The sequence below is a fragment of the Scatophagus argus genome, chromosome 11, assembly GCF_020382885.2.
Source record: "Scatophagus argus isolate fScaArg1 chromosome 11, fScaArg1.pri, whole genome shotgun sequence".
NCBI lineage: Eukaryota > Metazoa > Chordata > Actinopteri > Scatophagidae > Scatophagus > Scatophagus argus.
The window spans coordinates 8,478,615-8,494,650 of record NC_058503.1 but is presented as its reverse complement, the minus strand read 5'-3'; the positions used below and the strand labels follow the sequence as shown (position 1 = coordinate 8,494,650).

At 39.6% G+C, this 16,036-nt stretch overlaps 1 protein-coding gene across 24 annotated transcripts in view; it reads left to right on the top strand.

Annotated features, from left to right (window-relative positions):
• Positions 1 to 16,036, top strand: part of sox1a (SRY-box transcription factor 1a) — a 76,173-nt gene that overhangs the window by 41,787 nt on the left and 18,350 nt on the right. For 12 of the 24 annotated variants that reach the window (XR_006844715.1, XR_006844714.1, XR_006844712.1 and 9 more), the window contains 3 exons: positions 13,609 to 13,643; positions 13,756 to 13,881; positions 15,426 to 15,591. The gene's annotated coding sequence lies outside the window, so the exon portion shown is untranslated. Of the gene's footprint in view, positions 1 to 4,287; positions 4,381 to 13,608; positions 13,644 to 13,755; positions 13,882 to 15,425; positions 15,592 to 16,036 lie in introns of all 24 variants that reach the window. The other 12 variants (XR_006844726.1, XR_006844722.1, XR_006844723.1 and 9 more) reach the window with 4 other exon arrangements.

Sequence of the window (16,036 nt, the reverse complement as noted above, 5' to 3'; positions counted from 1 at the left end):
GGCATGGCAAAGTAACTTAAAACTAACAATGATACTGTGAAGAGAAAGAGTTGCCCCTAAATCTGCATGTTAGCATGTTTCTATACTTTTTAGCATGACTTTGCTAATCTTTGAAGAAAAAAATCCAACATGCAGAATCATACAAGACTGTAATACAGATTTTAAACATGGTGGCCACATCACACATTGTGGCTCTTTGAAGGTTTTTCATGCTGTAGCAAAGGAGTGGCAGGAATGTTAAACATGTTAATTGTATTGCATTATACTGGCAGGTATTATTATTCTGTCTGTCCCGTTTATATCTGTGAATTAGACTAGATAACAGACACACCTCTCAGTATATGCAGCAATGCGGTTCAACAGCACCACAAACTGCAGCCGCCATAATGTCCATAAAGTGGAATCAACAACGATTTAAGTCTGCTTTAACAAAAACTGAACATTATAACTTTCATGAAGGTAGGGTTTATTGCAGGTCTGATGCATCAGACTGTGTTAGTTTTAGTGTACATAATAAACTGGCAACTTAGTAGGCTGGGTCAATGTCCCTCACAGCTACACATGGCCTCAGCAGGTGAGTGAAGGAGGTATCTTAACAAATTCTTGTGCATCTCTACTGTTATTACTATAATTGTTAATAAACTGTGTGTAGCAAATTTGATATTACTCAGAAAAAGTTTTGCGTCATCTGCACAATATAAAAATTGTGAAAGTTTCAGCCATCGATAAAAGACAGATTTGTAATTCTTGTGGTATGATTTTTGTTTGTAGAGAAAACTTTATAGAACACAATTTTCTTCATGATTGTATAGGTCTTTATTATGGCCAGGGTGTAGCGACAAAGGTAGAAAAGGTAGAAAGGTAGAAAAATTCCTTCTTTTCTGGCCTCTACGATGAGAGAATTCCTGGACTTCTTAATAAAACACAACTGACATATTAAGATATTAACTTTGGTCATCTGGTAAACACCATTCAGCAAGTCCTTCACTTTCCCCTCTTTTTCCTCAGTTCTCATCTCATCTTCCTGTCAGAGCAACCATCACTTTCCTGGCTTTCTTCTCCTGAATTGTTTTCATAAGCACCTCTTCCTGCTCACTCTGCTGCAGTCTATACAAGCATGAAGGACTATACTTAATAGTGTATATTACGGGGATTATAACTTGTATACAACAAAATAACTACTTTATGTTGGTGTGACAAATCTCCTTATAATGTAAACTGCTGGATTGATTGCTTGTTATGACTTCTAGCAGCCGCTTAAGTGCACCTATACAGTGTGAGCTCTGAAACGGCTCTGATAAAGTTGCGTTCACCTGCCAGCTTCCAGTCTGTAGAGCTGATTTATGCTGGTCAGCCTTCAAGACTGAAGCTCTGAAATCAAACGCTTGAGATTTTGCTGCAGCGGCATTACATCACTTCTGATTAGAAAAATAAGTGTTTACGATCTGAACCAGAGCCTGACAGATTAATGAGCCAATATCCGATGAAGAAGAAAGCCTCTAAGGGTTTAAACAAGTCAGTAACTATTTTTAAGATTTAGACATGTTCATACTGCAAAATATTACTACTTTACTTGCTGTAACTTAATTTCTCTCCGTGACTTGGTTTCTACTCTTTACTCTTTCTCCTTACTGGAAACAATTTAAAAGATGTTGTTGCAGACCCGTACAAATCAAAACTTTATTTATCACCTGGCTAACAAACATCTGTTTTGCACCCTTTAACACTCAAGAAGTGGCCACTGTTGTCCATGGACAATGTTATCAATCTATTTATGCGAGCTAATGAGCAACTTTGCTCCAGCACGTCAGTTAGAGACATTAAATTTAATCATTGTTGTGTTCCATCAACTCTTCAGCAGAATATCAGTTTCTTTCATTTTTCTCAGCTCTTTTCACCAGCCGTATGAGCTGAAAGAGTGTGAAAGCTGGATTTATAATGTCAGTGACAGAAGTAACACCCTTTTACATTAAATGAGTCAACTCATTTACTGTTTATCATGGACAGTGCTCAATGGAGCATTAAATTGTCAAGATTAATCAAATTTCATTGTTTGGAAGGGAGTGTCTGATCTGCACGCTGCTGTCTTTGCCACAGCACTGGGTTTGTTACTAACACACTTGATGACAATTTGAAGCAAAATGAGTTGTCATCCTCTGCAAAAACTGGCTTCACCTTGGGTCAGACTCCTCCAGCCTTTACTTTGCTGCACGATCTATTGCTCAGAAATGCCTCTTGCCGTATTTTAACGAGCAACTGGAAAATCAAGAACAGACATGATCAGTTGCTGTTTATCTTTTCCTTCAGTCCATAAGGTATAAAAGAGACATGACTGGTATTACACTTTGCTTCTTTAGCCAAATTAAATGAGCCAAATTAAATGATAAAGTATGTCGTTAGTCCATGCCCCCCTCCAGTGTCACATTGAAGTGTCTTCTGATTTGAGGCCTCTATTAGCAGGGCGACATCATTTGTCTGGGCCTGCCAAATTCATTACAAATGACTGTTTAAGAAACCCATTGTATGACATGAACTTTGTCACTCTCACCTGTCTTCCACCTTTACTCTCATCATAATGGTTAAGGCTGCAACAACCGGTCATGTCATTCTTTTCTTGAAAGGAACAGACTCCTTTTCAGACTGTCTCTGGAGATGGTTTGGATGATTCAATTTTCTGTTTATGTTGAAATTTTTTTATATTTTGCCATATGTAAATTTGTAGTACAAGTACTGACATAAAAATGTCTTGGAAATAATAGCCTGAAATAATACATCAGTTAGCATTTCCGTGACAGTCTGTCTATTTGTCCCTGACACTCCATAGTCTACATCCATTTTCATTTTCCAAAACCTTTAGATATTCTCACACACTTCTTCGTTTTTGGTCAGTGGAAGACAAATCAATAATACAACATGTAAGAACAAAAGTATGGTAGTCTCGGTTGAATTCATACAAAGAGTGCAAATGCTGTTCTGTGAGACAAAGAAAATAAATGCACAAAAGCATTTGTAGAGGAACAGCTTTGAGTTTCCCACTACGTGAAAACTATTATATTGCAATTTTTAATCTTACCTGAAGTTATTAGATTCGATAATGATAACGCTGATTTATTGATGAATTTTGTCTTTGTCTGTGTGCTTCTGTGTATGTACAGAAATGGAATCCATCTCTTATTCTCTGTTTACAACAAAAAAGAGTGTCTGCATACCCACTACTTGCACGAGTATACACACCGCTTTTAGCTCCTTCTATTGTGGTGATCTCAGTCCAAGGCTGTGTGCCATTCAGGCTGTGCTCTCAGAACTCACATCCAAACCTCTGCTGCCTTCAATTAGCATTTAACTCATGAGTGTCAGTCAGTGTCTCCTTGTTCACCAAAGTAGCTGGGAATTCAATTTCTCCCTGCTCTTACGATGATCTGCTCCCCCTCTGTCTCCCTCTGTCCTCCACCGCTCTCCTTGTCTTTCTCGCTCTATGTCTTTCTTGTGTTGTCTGCTTTATTCGGGTTTCCTCACTGAGCTGTTGAAGCGGATATAACTGATAAAACTAATTGACTTTGATAATTAGTCTGTGGAACAATGTGATAAATAAATAAGGCTGTTCATTTTCTGTCGTCCAAAATAAGAACTAGTATGTATGATAAAACAGTGACAGTAAGAAAACAGAAAGACCTGCTTTATTCATTTGGTGTAAAAGACCGAAACCTATCAACACAAAGTGTCAAATATCCAAACATTTCAGCAGGCCTTGTGCTTTATTAGATCACTCATTAGACCATAAATCAGTTCATCGATCAAGTGAAAATAATTTTGTTTAAGTAACTTTTTAATTGTGTATGCTGTCTTTTCCATTCCTCAAATGTGAGGATTTGATACCTTTCTGGGTCATATGTAATAAACATTTTGGGGATTTTTGATTAGTTGTTGAATTAAAAAAGAGACGTTTTAAGATGATGTCGTTGGGCTTGGGCTCTCGGAAATGATAATTTTCTGGCATTTTATGACCAGAATGATTAGTCGATTAATTAAGATGATTATTGACAGATCAATCGATTCATGAAAATAATTGTAACATGCAGCCCAACGTTGCATTGTCTTTTAAAATATTTTCCATTTTGTTTGTGGGTCTGAAAAAAGGTTTCATTCTGCTCACTTTTTTTTTTTTTTTTTTTACATGTACAAGTATAGTTCATACAGGTTAGCAAATCTTGTTGCTTTTTTGTTTTTTCTTTATTGTTTATATTGGGGCTTTCTTTAGATTTTGTGGCATTTCACCTTCTTTGACAGTTCTGATGGTGTGGATACAGACAACAAAGATGAGTAGAGGAAGAAGGGTTTGACATGCAACAAATGACCCGGAACAAACCAGAAACCCTGCAGGTAGATGGTACTCATCTTCTCCTCTAGATACCATGGATTTTTTATTTATATGCCTTGACAGGTTCTGCCTCTCATCAATAACCTAAATAGTCTGTCATAGTGTTATTACTGATTTCTCAGTCAAATCAGCAAATTACTATTTTTGAGTTCCCACCCATTGTGTTGTGCAGAACAACTCAAAAAAAGTTTGGTGGCCACAAACCAACTGAGTCTTGATGTGCCTGGTTGCACAAAAAATGGGAATAAAAAAAAAAAACAACCTGGAGAAAAGTTGCTTCAGTCATAAGCCATCACAGTGGACAGTGTAACATGGCACTTTGTACTTTAAGTCCTTGTTAGAATATGGAAAAAAAGACACAAGATATTGGAAAATAATGACATTTCTGAGAGATACATAGCTATGCTCTGTTTATTCTCTACCTGAAGCTGGTTGGTTCATCAGCTAACCACAGAGACCACTACATTCAGCTGTGTTTCTGTTCTCCTTTGCTGTGACAAAACTTGGCAGCACCTATTGCAAGTCTGCGTTAGAGGATGCAGCATGGCCTCAAAATGATACCACAATATTAGAAGGTCTTTTTGCAATGATATTTATGAGAACCTTGCCCCTAATCTTGTCCCCTCATACTGAGGGCTGCAGCTAGTTTTCAAAATATCTGCTCAATCAAGAAATTATTGGTAATCAGTTGTTCAGAAATCAGAATCAGAAATTATGATAATTTTCCAAAGTGATGTTTCAAACCCAGGGTGAGTCCTTCAAATTTATTTTTTTTGTCCAGCCAACAGTCCAAAACCCAAAATATGGTGATGTGAGACAAGGTAAAGCAGCAAATTGTCACACTGAGAACCATGAACCATCGAAATGATGGCATTTTTCTTAAAAATCCACTTACATGATTAAATGATAAACAAAATAGTTAATTTTCTATGGTCTAATTAATTAACAGACATGTTTTAGCTCTATGTACACCCCCACCCGACTGTTACTACTTTTCTTGGTAACAAAACATACAAGCCTCTGTTTTTTTCTACAATGATGCTTTATGCTGTTCTGATCAGGCAAGTTAATTTGTGGGACCAGCCTTTCCACAGCCACCACCCATGTACGCTTCCTCTGTCATGATGTAAATAAGTTGCAAAATCATTAATTTATTTAACGATTTTGATTATACCCATGTAAGTTCAAACATTAAATTCATTTATTTTATTACAATTTGTGCCATAATGTAACGTGGCCCACCAAGCTTCTGTATGCATGTAACAAATTAAGAATGTCCATATACTCACAACTGCCAGGATTATAAACACATCCTTTAGTGCTTTCTGTTGCTGTTCTCTGTTTCCAAGACCGTGTGCCTCTCAGACTCTTGCACTACTCATCTCTCTGCAATGTGCATCTGCATATGGGCACAATCATAATATGCTACTACAGCCGCCATATGATCACATATTCAGAACAGCTGTCTGAGACTGTTATGGTCACTTTCAGTTTAATCAAGATTTTTTTTTTTTAATTACCCACAGTCATTTTGCATGTAACAACTGACAATAAAAGCATCATGGGCAGCCCAAACTTCTCAAAACATCTGCATGCACATTACAAGGACAAACATACAGTACATGACACAAGCACACACAGACAGTGGTCCATCAAGCTGCTCTCCATCTGTATATCCAAGGGTCTCCTGCGACCTTCCTCCCAACAAGGCCAAGGGACATTCATACTGATTTATTCAAAGGGACGGTTCTCATTCAATTTTCTCCATATTCATAAGCGTGTTTCGCACCCCCGCTCTCGTTTTCCTTTTCAGCTTTAAATTAAAGGTACAGGAACTAGCCAGGCCTTTCATCTAGGGCTGGGGGTGGAGGGCTGTGGGAGGAAAGCAAAGGCGTGTGTGCATGTGTGTTGGGTGGGTAGGGTGGGGGTGTCAGATGAGGGAGGGAGGGAGGGATTGGTGGTGGTGAGACTCTCTCCACTCTGTATTTATTAGCCCCCTCTCTCTCTCTCTCTCTCTCTCTCTCTCCCTCCCTCCCTCCCTCCCTCCCTCTCTCCCCTTTGCCCCACCACCCCCTCCCACATCCCCCCACCCAACGACACCTGGCGAAAAATGATTCATTAATTCAAAAAGCAGCATTTTTGAAAGCCGTATTTCAAAGGCTTCGACAGGAAAGAGAGAGGAGCTAAGTGGGGTAGGGTGAGCTGGGAGAGCTGAGCGAACAGGAGGAGGAGGAGGAGGAGGAGGAGGTGGAGGAGGAGAGGGCAGGGGAAGGCAGAGCCAAGGTGTTTGAAGGGGCAGAGTACACTTCAAGTTTCTGTCACGCCAAAGATCAAGCTGGGGAGGGGCGGGTGGGGTGGGGGATGGTTGGGGGGACAGCGGGACATTAGAAAGGATACAAGGGGTTTTACTGCAAATACTTACTGGACCTCTGTGCAGGTGGCTTTCATGTAGCAATAACAACAGTATGATTTAGGTTGTCTGCAAACTTGACCCCAATACAATATATATGTAACATAAATTACGGTTTGGGGCTTAGATGCACGCATGTAAATGTGCAATTGATAGATATGTAGATAGACACATCCATGTTGCATTAATGCTTATTATGAAATATCTTAGTCTTGGCTAAATCAGAAGACTCTTCCAACTCAATGTGGCTACAACGTATTAACTAACACACACACACACATTTCTACACACTAGCGGTAAACAGCAACAGTGGGATCGTGTGTCAGCCACTCCCAGTCCGGCTGAATCTTTCATACGGCTGCAGATGATGTGCTTAATTATAGATGGCAGGACAAGCCAGGATCCTTAGCCTCAATTAGACAAGGCCACAGGGTTACTGACCTGCACAACGACTGTCAGTGCCTATTACACACTACACATGGCCAGTGACAGTGAGAGGGGCTGGGGGTGGAGGGCAGGGCTGGGTTACAAGGGCTACTACTGTTCTTTTTCTTTCTGGGCAAAACGTGACATAAATGCGCACACACACACACACACACAAAATCAGAAAACTTACAAATGAAAACCGTTCTCCCAAGCAGGCCAATTTTGTAATCAGTGGAATTAATCACATTATTATCTTATTGGCTGATTGTGTGTGAGGGTATGAGTGTGTTTGAGTGTCAGAGCTATGGTCTCAGACCATATTATAGAAAGTATAATAACAGGATGTAGCCTCCGGGTCTGAAATGTGAAGCCCATGTGGAAGTTCCTTAAACCTGCATTCTTTCTTATGGCCAGCAGGGGGCAGCTCCACTGGTTTCAAAAAGAAATCTGATTGTATGTAAACTTATGAGAAAATGACCCAACTTCTCACTTGAATTATTACCTTGGTGATCAGTTTCCTAATGAGGTTACTGTCTCAGTTACTAGTTTTGAATCTTCTACTATAAAGTGTTATGTTCATTTGCACATTATTGTTCAATTTAGAGTAAAATCAACAATCTCCTGTGGGACTGATAAAGTTCTTATCTTATCTCTTATCTAAAATAGACAATAATGCAGGGTATACTTAAGGGTATGGTTACCTTGACTGACATGCCGTTTCCACAGTATGTCCTCAGGTTCTCAGTCAAATCCAATCAAGCTTATTTTTGTAATCTATTTTTTTCTTTTGAATATGATAACATTAGAATTTACGATCTAGATTTATGAATCTAGATCTTTATCACTGAGATCTGAGAACACTGCCGCACCACTAAGTCAGGCAGGGAAAGAAACATGAGCATACAGAAAGTCATACAGGATTTAGGCAAACCTTCAGGTTAGTCAAGTTAATTAGAACCGAACAGTAGTAAGACGCAAAATATCATGTCATTTTGACCTACCATACTGCTTAGACTTGTTTGACAAATCCTCCAAATTCAGTGATAAAACATGTTATTTGTAAGACACACAAGGTTCTTTCTGACACCTGTGTGTTGACGGGATGACAGTGTTTGTCCATTTCCTCCAGGACACTTGTTAGAAAAGTAAATTATTGTGATTTGATATCGGTAGATCTAGTATTTGAGCTTTAGGTACAAAAAGAACTTTTCTAGGGTTAGCAAATGAGTAGGATGGTTAAAGTTAGTCATGCCAAATTCATTTCCGTGTATGGACTTGAGTCCTTTCAGATCACTCAATATACTGAGCCAAGTTACTTGAGTCATTTGAGTCACTTAAGTCAATATCACCAAGAACCTACCAGTGAAACCCAACTCTAAAGTACTCTTGGGTCATGCAAGTTCGAGTCCGCACAGCTAAGGGTGCAGGCAATCTTTCGATCACTATAAAGTACATAACAAAGGGTGTTTCACTTCCACCTAAAGATTGGAGCAGAGCATAGTACTTATAGAATGTTTGCTTCCAACATAACACCAAAAGATGTTAGCTACATGTTAGATTGCTATGTGGCGTTGGTCTTTGGGATAAATAAAGTGAATAGGGATATTAAATAAATGTAATGTAATGCAACATTACTGCTGACAACCCATATAAGTTCAAACTTTAAATTGTGCCATTCGTTCAAAGCAGTTGTTAGCAAGAAACTGCTGCAACAAATAGCATACATTACATAGACTGGCAGTGGTTGCTGCCTTATTTGTCATCAGAAGACTCAGTTAGAAGAACTTTCTCCATGGCCGGAAACATAGCTGATCTGGCTCAGTTGGATCAGGCTGTAACTGACTGAGCCAATTGAGTCAGTTATAGCCTGATCTAACTGAGCCCAATCGGCTGTTTCCAGCCCTGCAGGAAGTTTTTCTAACTCAACTCCGTCGACTCCCTGAGTCCCCTGATTATAATGCAATTATATAGATTATAAATGACACAGTTTTTATTTTTGTATTTATGTGGGTTGTTAGCAGCAAGTGTAGTCAAGGACTCAACAGATCCAGGTTAATGAAGAAGAGAGATTTGTGAATCGCGGTTATTTTCAGGAGCTGAGTGAATTAACAGACTGACTCAGGACGCTAACATGTCTAGTTAAGGTCAAAACAAGGACTTTGTCGAAATTAGGGAATCTTAATTGCCATGGTTACAATAATATCCACGTGGTTAAAGTCCAGGGATGATTGTGCTTAAAAGAAATCAGCGTTTACTGTAGGAAATGCCCAGGTTATTAGGACTCATCTATCCCACTACGTCCCTATGCAGACCTTGTGGCCCTATAGTAACTCCACCCAACTTCCGCCTTTGCTGTTGATGTTCATAATTACTACGGCCGTGAGAGGACTTGAACATGAACCTCTGTTGTTTTTGGCATTTGCTGGCAACAGTGTGTTGATGCCTCCAATGTTCCAATGGCAATGAGGTACAGTTACTGACATTATATGTGCACTCACTGTTAGTTTTCCAAGCAGAAGAACAGGTTTAGATATTGTACCTGATACCTGAATGATTTGAATTGTCTGACCTTTCCTATTGCGATTTCCCTGTGTATGGAATAAAGTGATTCTGCACATTACCAACAAAACACAGTGCCTTTGAATATTTTGGTTAATTGTCTAAAGTTGCTGTTACTTTTCTCTTTTTATTTGTGTGCTATACTGTGTCATGATTTCGAACAATCTGGAGCAGAAGCCAGCAACTAAAAGCATCGGTGCCACCCACAGCTCGGCACAGAGCATTGATATTTGCTGTGTTTTTCTCACGGAGGTAGCTATTGGTGTAGTATGTCCCATTCCCAGGGTGTCTCTCGTAATACTGTCTCTGGGAACAAAACCAGGCAAATAGCCCTGAAATCTATCATATAATGATCCGGCCCTAATGACTATGGCTTCAGGAATAGGACAGTCCTTGAGTTAATCACTGCTGTCTACCTTAAACTCTGTATCTTGTAATTACTGTGTCCTCCTGGCCCCCTGACTCTTTTCTGCTCCACTTTATCCCTCTGTTTACTATCTGCTGTAAAGGAAAAAAGGCTTTACTGCTGAAATATACTTATTTCCCTGACACTGAAGTCGTGTGTGGATAACCGTTCAGCTGATGCCAATGACTGCTACATGATAAGAGGATGGACTATGAGTAACCTAAGTTTCTCTTTGTTTATTTATCTAAAGTCTAGTTCAGGCCAATGCCTTGCACATCCAACCCGCCTTGTCCAGCCTCTGTGCTGCCCATCCTCCTCTCTCTCACTCCCCACTGCCTTACCTGTACTCACCTGTGTCTGTCTGTGCAGGTGAGTGAGAGCCAAGCCCCCTTCGGGACCTGCTGATTAGGGTATTAAAAATAAATGGGCTCAGTTTAGGGGAGGGGGGTTGGTGGCACGGTGGTATATATTTCTGTTAATTTTTCTTCCCCCCGCCCCCCCTTCTCTCCTATGTAGTGACTGATCTGGCCGAATATGATAGCATGGGCTGTCACGGCAATAATTAGGCCTATTTTCCGTGAGGTCATCTTACAGGGACGCTGGGCGGCTGTGGTTCACACACAGGGTGCTCTGTGCTGCTCCTGCCCCAGAGCCCCCAGGATATGATCGTCCACACAGGGCAACAAAGAATCACTCCGCAGCAAATGAACGAAACATAAAACATCTACAATCTGATATGGACCGTGGTTCCCAACGCTTTATACGCTGGGAGAGTTTACCTCCCTGGGCTTTCACAGCTCAGAATCAAGCAGCCTTTTATTAAACTGTGTCCAGTCTAAAATAGTAAACAAGATCTGAGGAAGGACTAAGTCATCAAGGGAATTACCTGTGATGGATTTCAAAGTGAGAGCAGGATGTTGATTTTTGTGTTTTGTTTTGTCTTTTTTTTTGCTGCAAAGTCAAGTAATTAAATATGAAACTTTATGAGTGTAAATAAAATGTTATAGTGTAAGGCAGGCATGAGGGTATTTGGTTATGGTTCTGCTAGTAGAAAGCCAACAGTGCCAAGTCAGAGCGCAACATATTTCAGCTCTATTCAAAACACTCCCTGCTTGGGTCAACAGCTGCAGGCTAGAATTAGAAATCAATTATTCAGCTTCGACAAGCTCATTAAGTCTCTGAATAGGATTTTCTGTTCTGAGTCTGCCTGCTCATTTCTCCTAGCTTGCAGTTTCTAATTAGTATTTCTTTTCTCTTTAAAGTTTGATGGGAGTTTGGGTAAAAATGTGGGCACTGACTTAGCACTCACAGGCCCGCTGGCTTCCCTGAACAGTATCATTATCTGTAGAAGAGGCTGTATCGGTACATTGGAAGACCACTAAGGTTGTTTGCTTTCAGTTTGGGCACCATCTAATGATTGGAGTCATCAGGCTAAATTAGGCATTAATAATCAAAGGAGTGTAATCTGGGTAAATTAAGCATTAATAATCAAAGGATGACTGGAAATTATCACACGCACAGTAAATGAAGCAGCACTAATCAGCGGGAAGAAAGAGGGCACGAGGCCGACAAAGTATTTTGAGACAGAAAATGGAAGGATGTGTACGGGAAAATGCATTAATAATCAGTTCCTGCTGAAGGACTGCTGTGTGCTAAAATGATTGATGTTGTCATAGAAACTTCCATCCATCTCACTGGATGGCATCCTTCAAACGAAGCCAGACATAAACTTGCATTTCATAATGTCTCCTACTGTTGCCTACATCACCTACAGTGCAAGGAGGCTTATTAGCAAGCCCATTCCATCCCTCTCTCGCTCTCTCCTCCCCTCTCTCCCCACCCTGCCTCCTCCCATCCCTCCCCCTCTCTCCCTCTCGTCTCTCTCCCTCTCTTCCTTTCCTCTCCACATTGTGTCTGTCTATCTGATCCCGTGGCCTTTTGTTGCGCTATGAAAGGCCTGATGCCACACTCATTATTTTCTCCTTTATCTCTCTCCCCACTGCTCTGATTAGAACAGTCGCCCCTGACAGACGCCCTCAGCCAGCTCCTATCCATTACAGTGTGTGTGTGTGTGTGTGTGTGTGTGTGTGTTTGCAAGAGCGAGACGTGAAGCTACCTACCTATATAAATCATAAGTGTTTTAAGCACAGTAAATGTCTGTGTTATTACAAAGAATATAGGAAAACATGGATATTGCATAAAGGACAAAATATGGGAGAGAAAATGAGGTGTGTTTCCATCCTTTTGAGTAAAATTGCACTGCCACACATACACACGAAACACACTGTCTCTAGCACACACATGCTCGCATTCACACACCACAGGAAAACTGACTTGCTCAAGCCAACTTTTCTGTTTGGTCTTTTGTGTTTTCGTGCAAAGTTGGAAGCATCTGAATTCTGAATGCTGCTGAACTGTTGCGATGGGGAAAAAGGGCATTTTTTCAGCTCGATGGGTACATGCATTTGGCCGTGCATGGATTTGGATCAATAGACTTTTACATCCATGTTTCTTCTTCTTTTAGTGAAACACTAAAACACAAGTATGTCACTCAGCAAATGGAAGCTAATGGCTGTTGTCTGTTATTTCCCTGCTGATTTTTTTTTTTTTTTTTTTTTTGGGTGGGGGTCTCTGATGTGTGCCCCAACAAACGAGGAAATTCACGCTGCGTCACCCTAACTGCATGACGGTGATATTGTAATGTAAGGTGTCATGTATACAAAGTGTGCAGAAAACCAGCAGGAAGCATTTAATACATCAGTCGCTAATCTCCAATAAGCTGTTTATAGTTAAAGATTTAATTTATGCATAAATCAGTCACGCTGAATTATGGGAAACACTTTAAAATATTTACAGATACATGTAAAATAGAGCAAAAAGCCCTTTTACACTATATTATTTTCTCACTGGTGCTCTCCCTCCATGGGTAGTCTGAATATGTTATTTGCTTTTAAATTGCATTATCATGCAAAATGAAGCAGAAATTTGATGAAACTCAGATGGATTCACCTGAGTTAATGGAATATGGGTTTAAGAGGGAACTAATTATCCTAGTTTAGCAGGGAGTGAATGTATTTCTGTAGAAGGACTGATTTTGAATGTAAACATTAATGGCCTCCTTGATTAGCATAAGAATCGCGTTGTTATTGTCCTGCTCACTCTGCGTCCCATTGGATATGCATCTGTGCAGCTCTAGACACACTACACACACACACACACACACACACACACACACACACACACACACACACACACACACCCCACAAGCTTTAATACACTTATTACCTGCCTTATCTACTAATGATGCCATTTCTGTCTTTATTGTTTTGTTAATCCATAAAATTCATTTCTCCAATCAAATTACAGTTTTAAGACCCAATAACATTACTGGAAGCTTCTTTTCTTTCTTTTTCTTTCCTTTTTTTGCAGGGGCTGAGAAGACAAAAACAACTCCACCTGCTGAGGTAAAGACAATGTTTAATATAAGCACAAGTGAAGAGGCCGTGTCATTGTTATGTTCTTCTTCTTTGGTGTTCTTGCTCTCTTTGGGAAATCTGTGACACCTGTGCAGTATAGGCCATTACAGTGTAAACAAAGAAGAAACAGAGGGGAAGATAAGGAAGTAAAAGGAATGAAGTAATCGTGGACCCAGGTGAAGAGTTAAATCAAGAAAAGGAGGCGATGAGGAGAGTTAAAGGGCAGGTGAGGAAGGGAGGCTTTGACTTGGGGCCTCCTGCGGACGTTGACCTTATTTCAAATTCTGGGTGAGGGACTGTAGTTAGGCAACTGAGGAGACACACACACACGCACACACTCAAACACACGTTCAAGGCTGAGTTCAGGAATAGAGAGACACCCCCCCCACCTGAAGTCCTGCAGCTTGCTCAAAGGCCAAGCTGCTGCCATTGTCGTTAGTAAAGCTACATAATATGCTGAAGCACAATATTCTTCCAAGGTCCTTAATGGAACTGTAGCTATGAACTAAACCCTTTAACTGTTACAAGAGAATGGATGAATCTCTGTTGCATTTTGAGAAATATATTTATTGGGATTTTCTACATTAACGCAACAAATAGATTTATAAAGGTCAACGCACACAACATTCATACGAAACGGGAAAGCTAAATAATATTACGTTAATATTTATACATTACTACATTCTCTTTTATACACACTCAGCAAACATTCTGATAACATTCTGAGGCACTTAACTCAAGTTAATTAAATTCATGATCTGTTCCCATTTTTCAAAAGAAATCCTTTAGTGGTCTGAGTTACTTTCTCTATGGCTGAGCAGCGAGAAGAACTTTTAAACCAAAGTCCAACTGTAGGTGAACTGTTGTATTCTTGGGAGCAGCCACTGACATGCTCGGTGTGCCCCTGTGCTTGTGTAAATTCCAGGTGGACTGTATGAGACTGTCTTTTAATTACAGTTACATAGTTATTACAGTATTGATAGAGTGCTTGTAATTTCCTTGATTGAACATATTTTACAACAAAACTGTTGAAACTTCTGAAAGGAGTCTGCACAATCTTTCAGTCAGACTTGTTTCCTGTCCAGCTGAGTCCAGATAGTGGTGGCACTACTTGCTCTTCAGTGCTGCATTTTTTTATTTTGAAAAGCCTTTAATGCGAGCTAATGTGTAGCGTTAGTTGTATAATTAAGCTGCCTTGCTGTAAGTCTCTTTATAGGAGCTCTGGGTTGTATTCACTTTTAAAACAGATGTAAACTGGACTACCCTGTATTTTTGCCACATTATGTTAAAAATTTGACAGGTAATCCTTCTTTTATTGATTGATTTAGCTTTTATTTTATCATGGCCTTGGGTGGCTCAAAACAACATTTGCACAATATAAAATAACTTAATTGTGAGACAAAAATATAAAAGACAAGCTTTTATATATACGTATAAATCCTTTCTACACACCTGTGTATTTGTCGGACTGTAAATATAACCTTGTATTTCTTTATTTTGTTATTATTATTTTAGATAATCTTTTATATCTTTTGTTAATACCTTTTCAGTACTTTTGCACTGTCTTGTCCTGCTGGCTGCTGTAACGACCATATTTTCCCCTCGGGAATCAATAAAGTCTCATCTTATCTTATCTCATCTTTTTTTTCAAATGTACACACATGGGGCTGACAGGCATGTGTGTCAGTATGATGCCGTATTTTGAAACCATTGAGAAAGTTTCATACCCATCTTATTTGATTGTTCTGTAACATTGTGTTGGCTTTTCAGAAAACTTGAATGAGACATCTTAAAAGTGATCAGAAAAAACTGAACTAGGACCATCTACAATTCTCATTTCTCAATTCATGACAACTGGGAAAACTTCAAATGATGAGGAAGATCATGTGATAAGATCAAAAGCTCCATGACCACCACTAAATGGACCTAAATAGTGGTAAGGTTGGGGGTTTTTTTTGTTTTATTGAAATGGCCTATTATTGATCAAGTAAATGCAAATGTAAGCCTCATAGCCACTGTTGTTGGTGTGAAAACCAATATACCAATTTACCACTAATGATGATCCTGTTTTCATCATCTAACCAGTAAGTAAATTGTTAATGTTCCTTTGCAGATATACGACATCCACTTTGACAACCTGAGAGCAGCAGTTAGTGTTAAGTGTTATCGAGACAGTTACTGCATTATCACTGTCCTCGGGTCATGGGTAAAGTAAATGTGAAGAGACGGCTTCTTCAGGTGAACGTGGTTCACTTTAATAACCGCAAAGGAAGCTGGACAACAGAACTCTGACAATCTACACTTAAATAGGAACTTTGTAAACTATAAAATAAATATCATTGACAAAATGTCATTCATTCATTCCAATAAACACAAAGGTA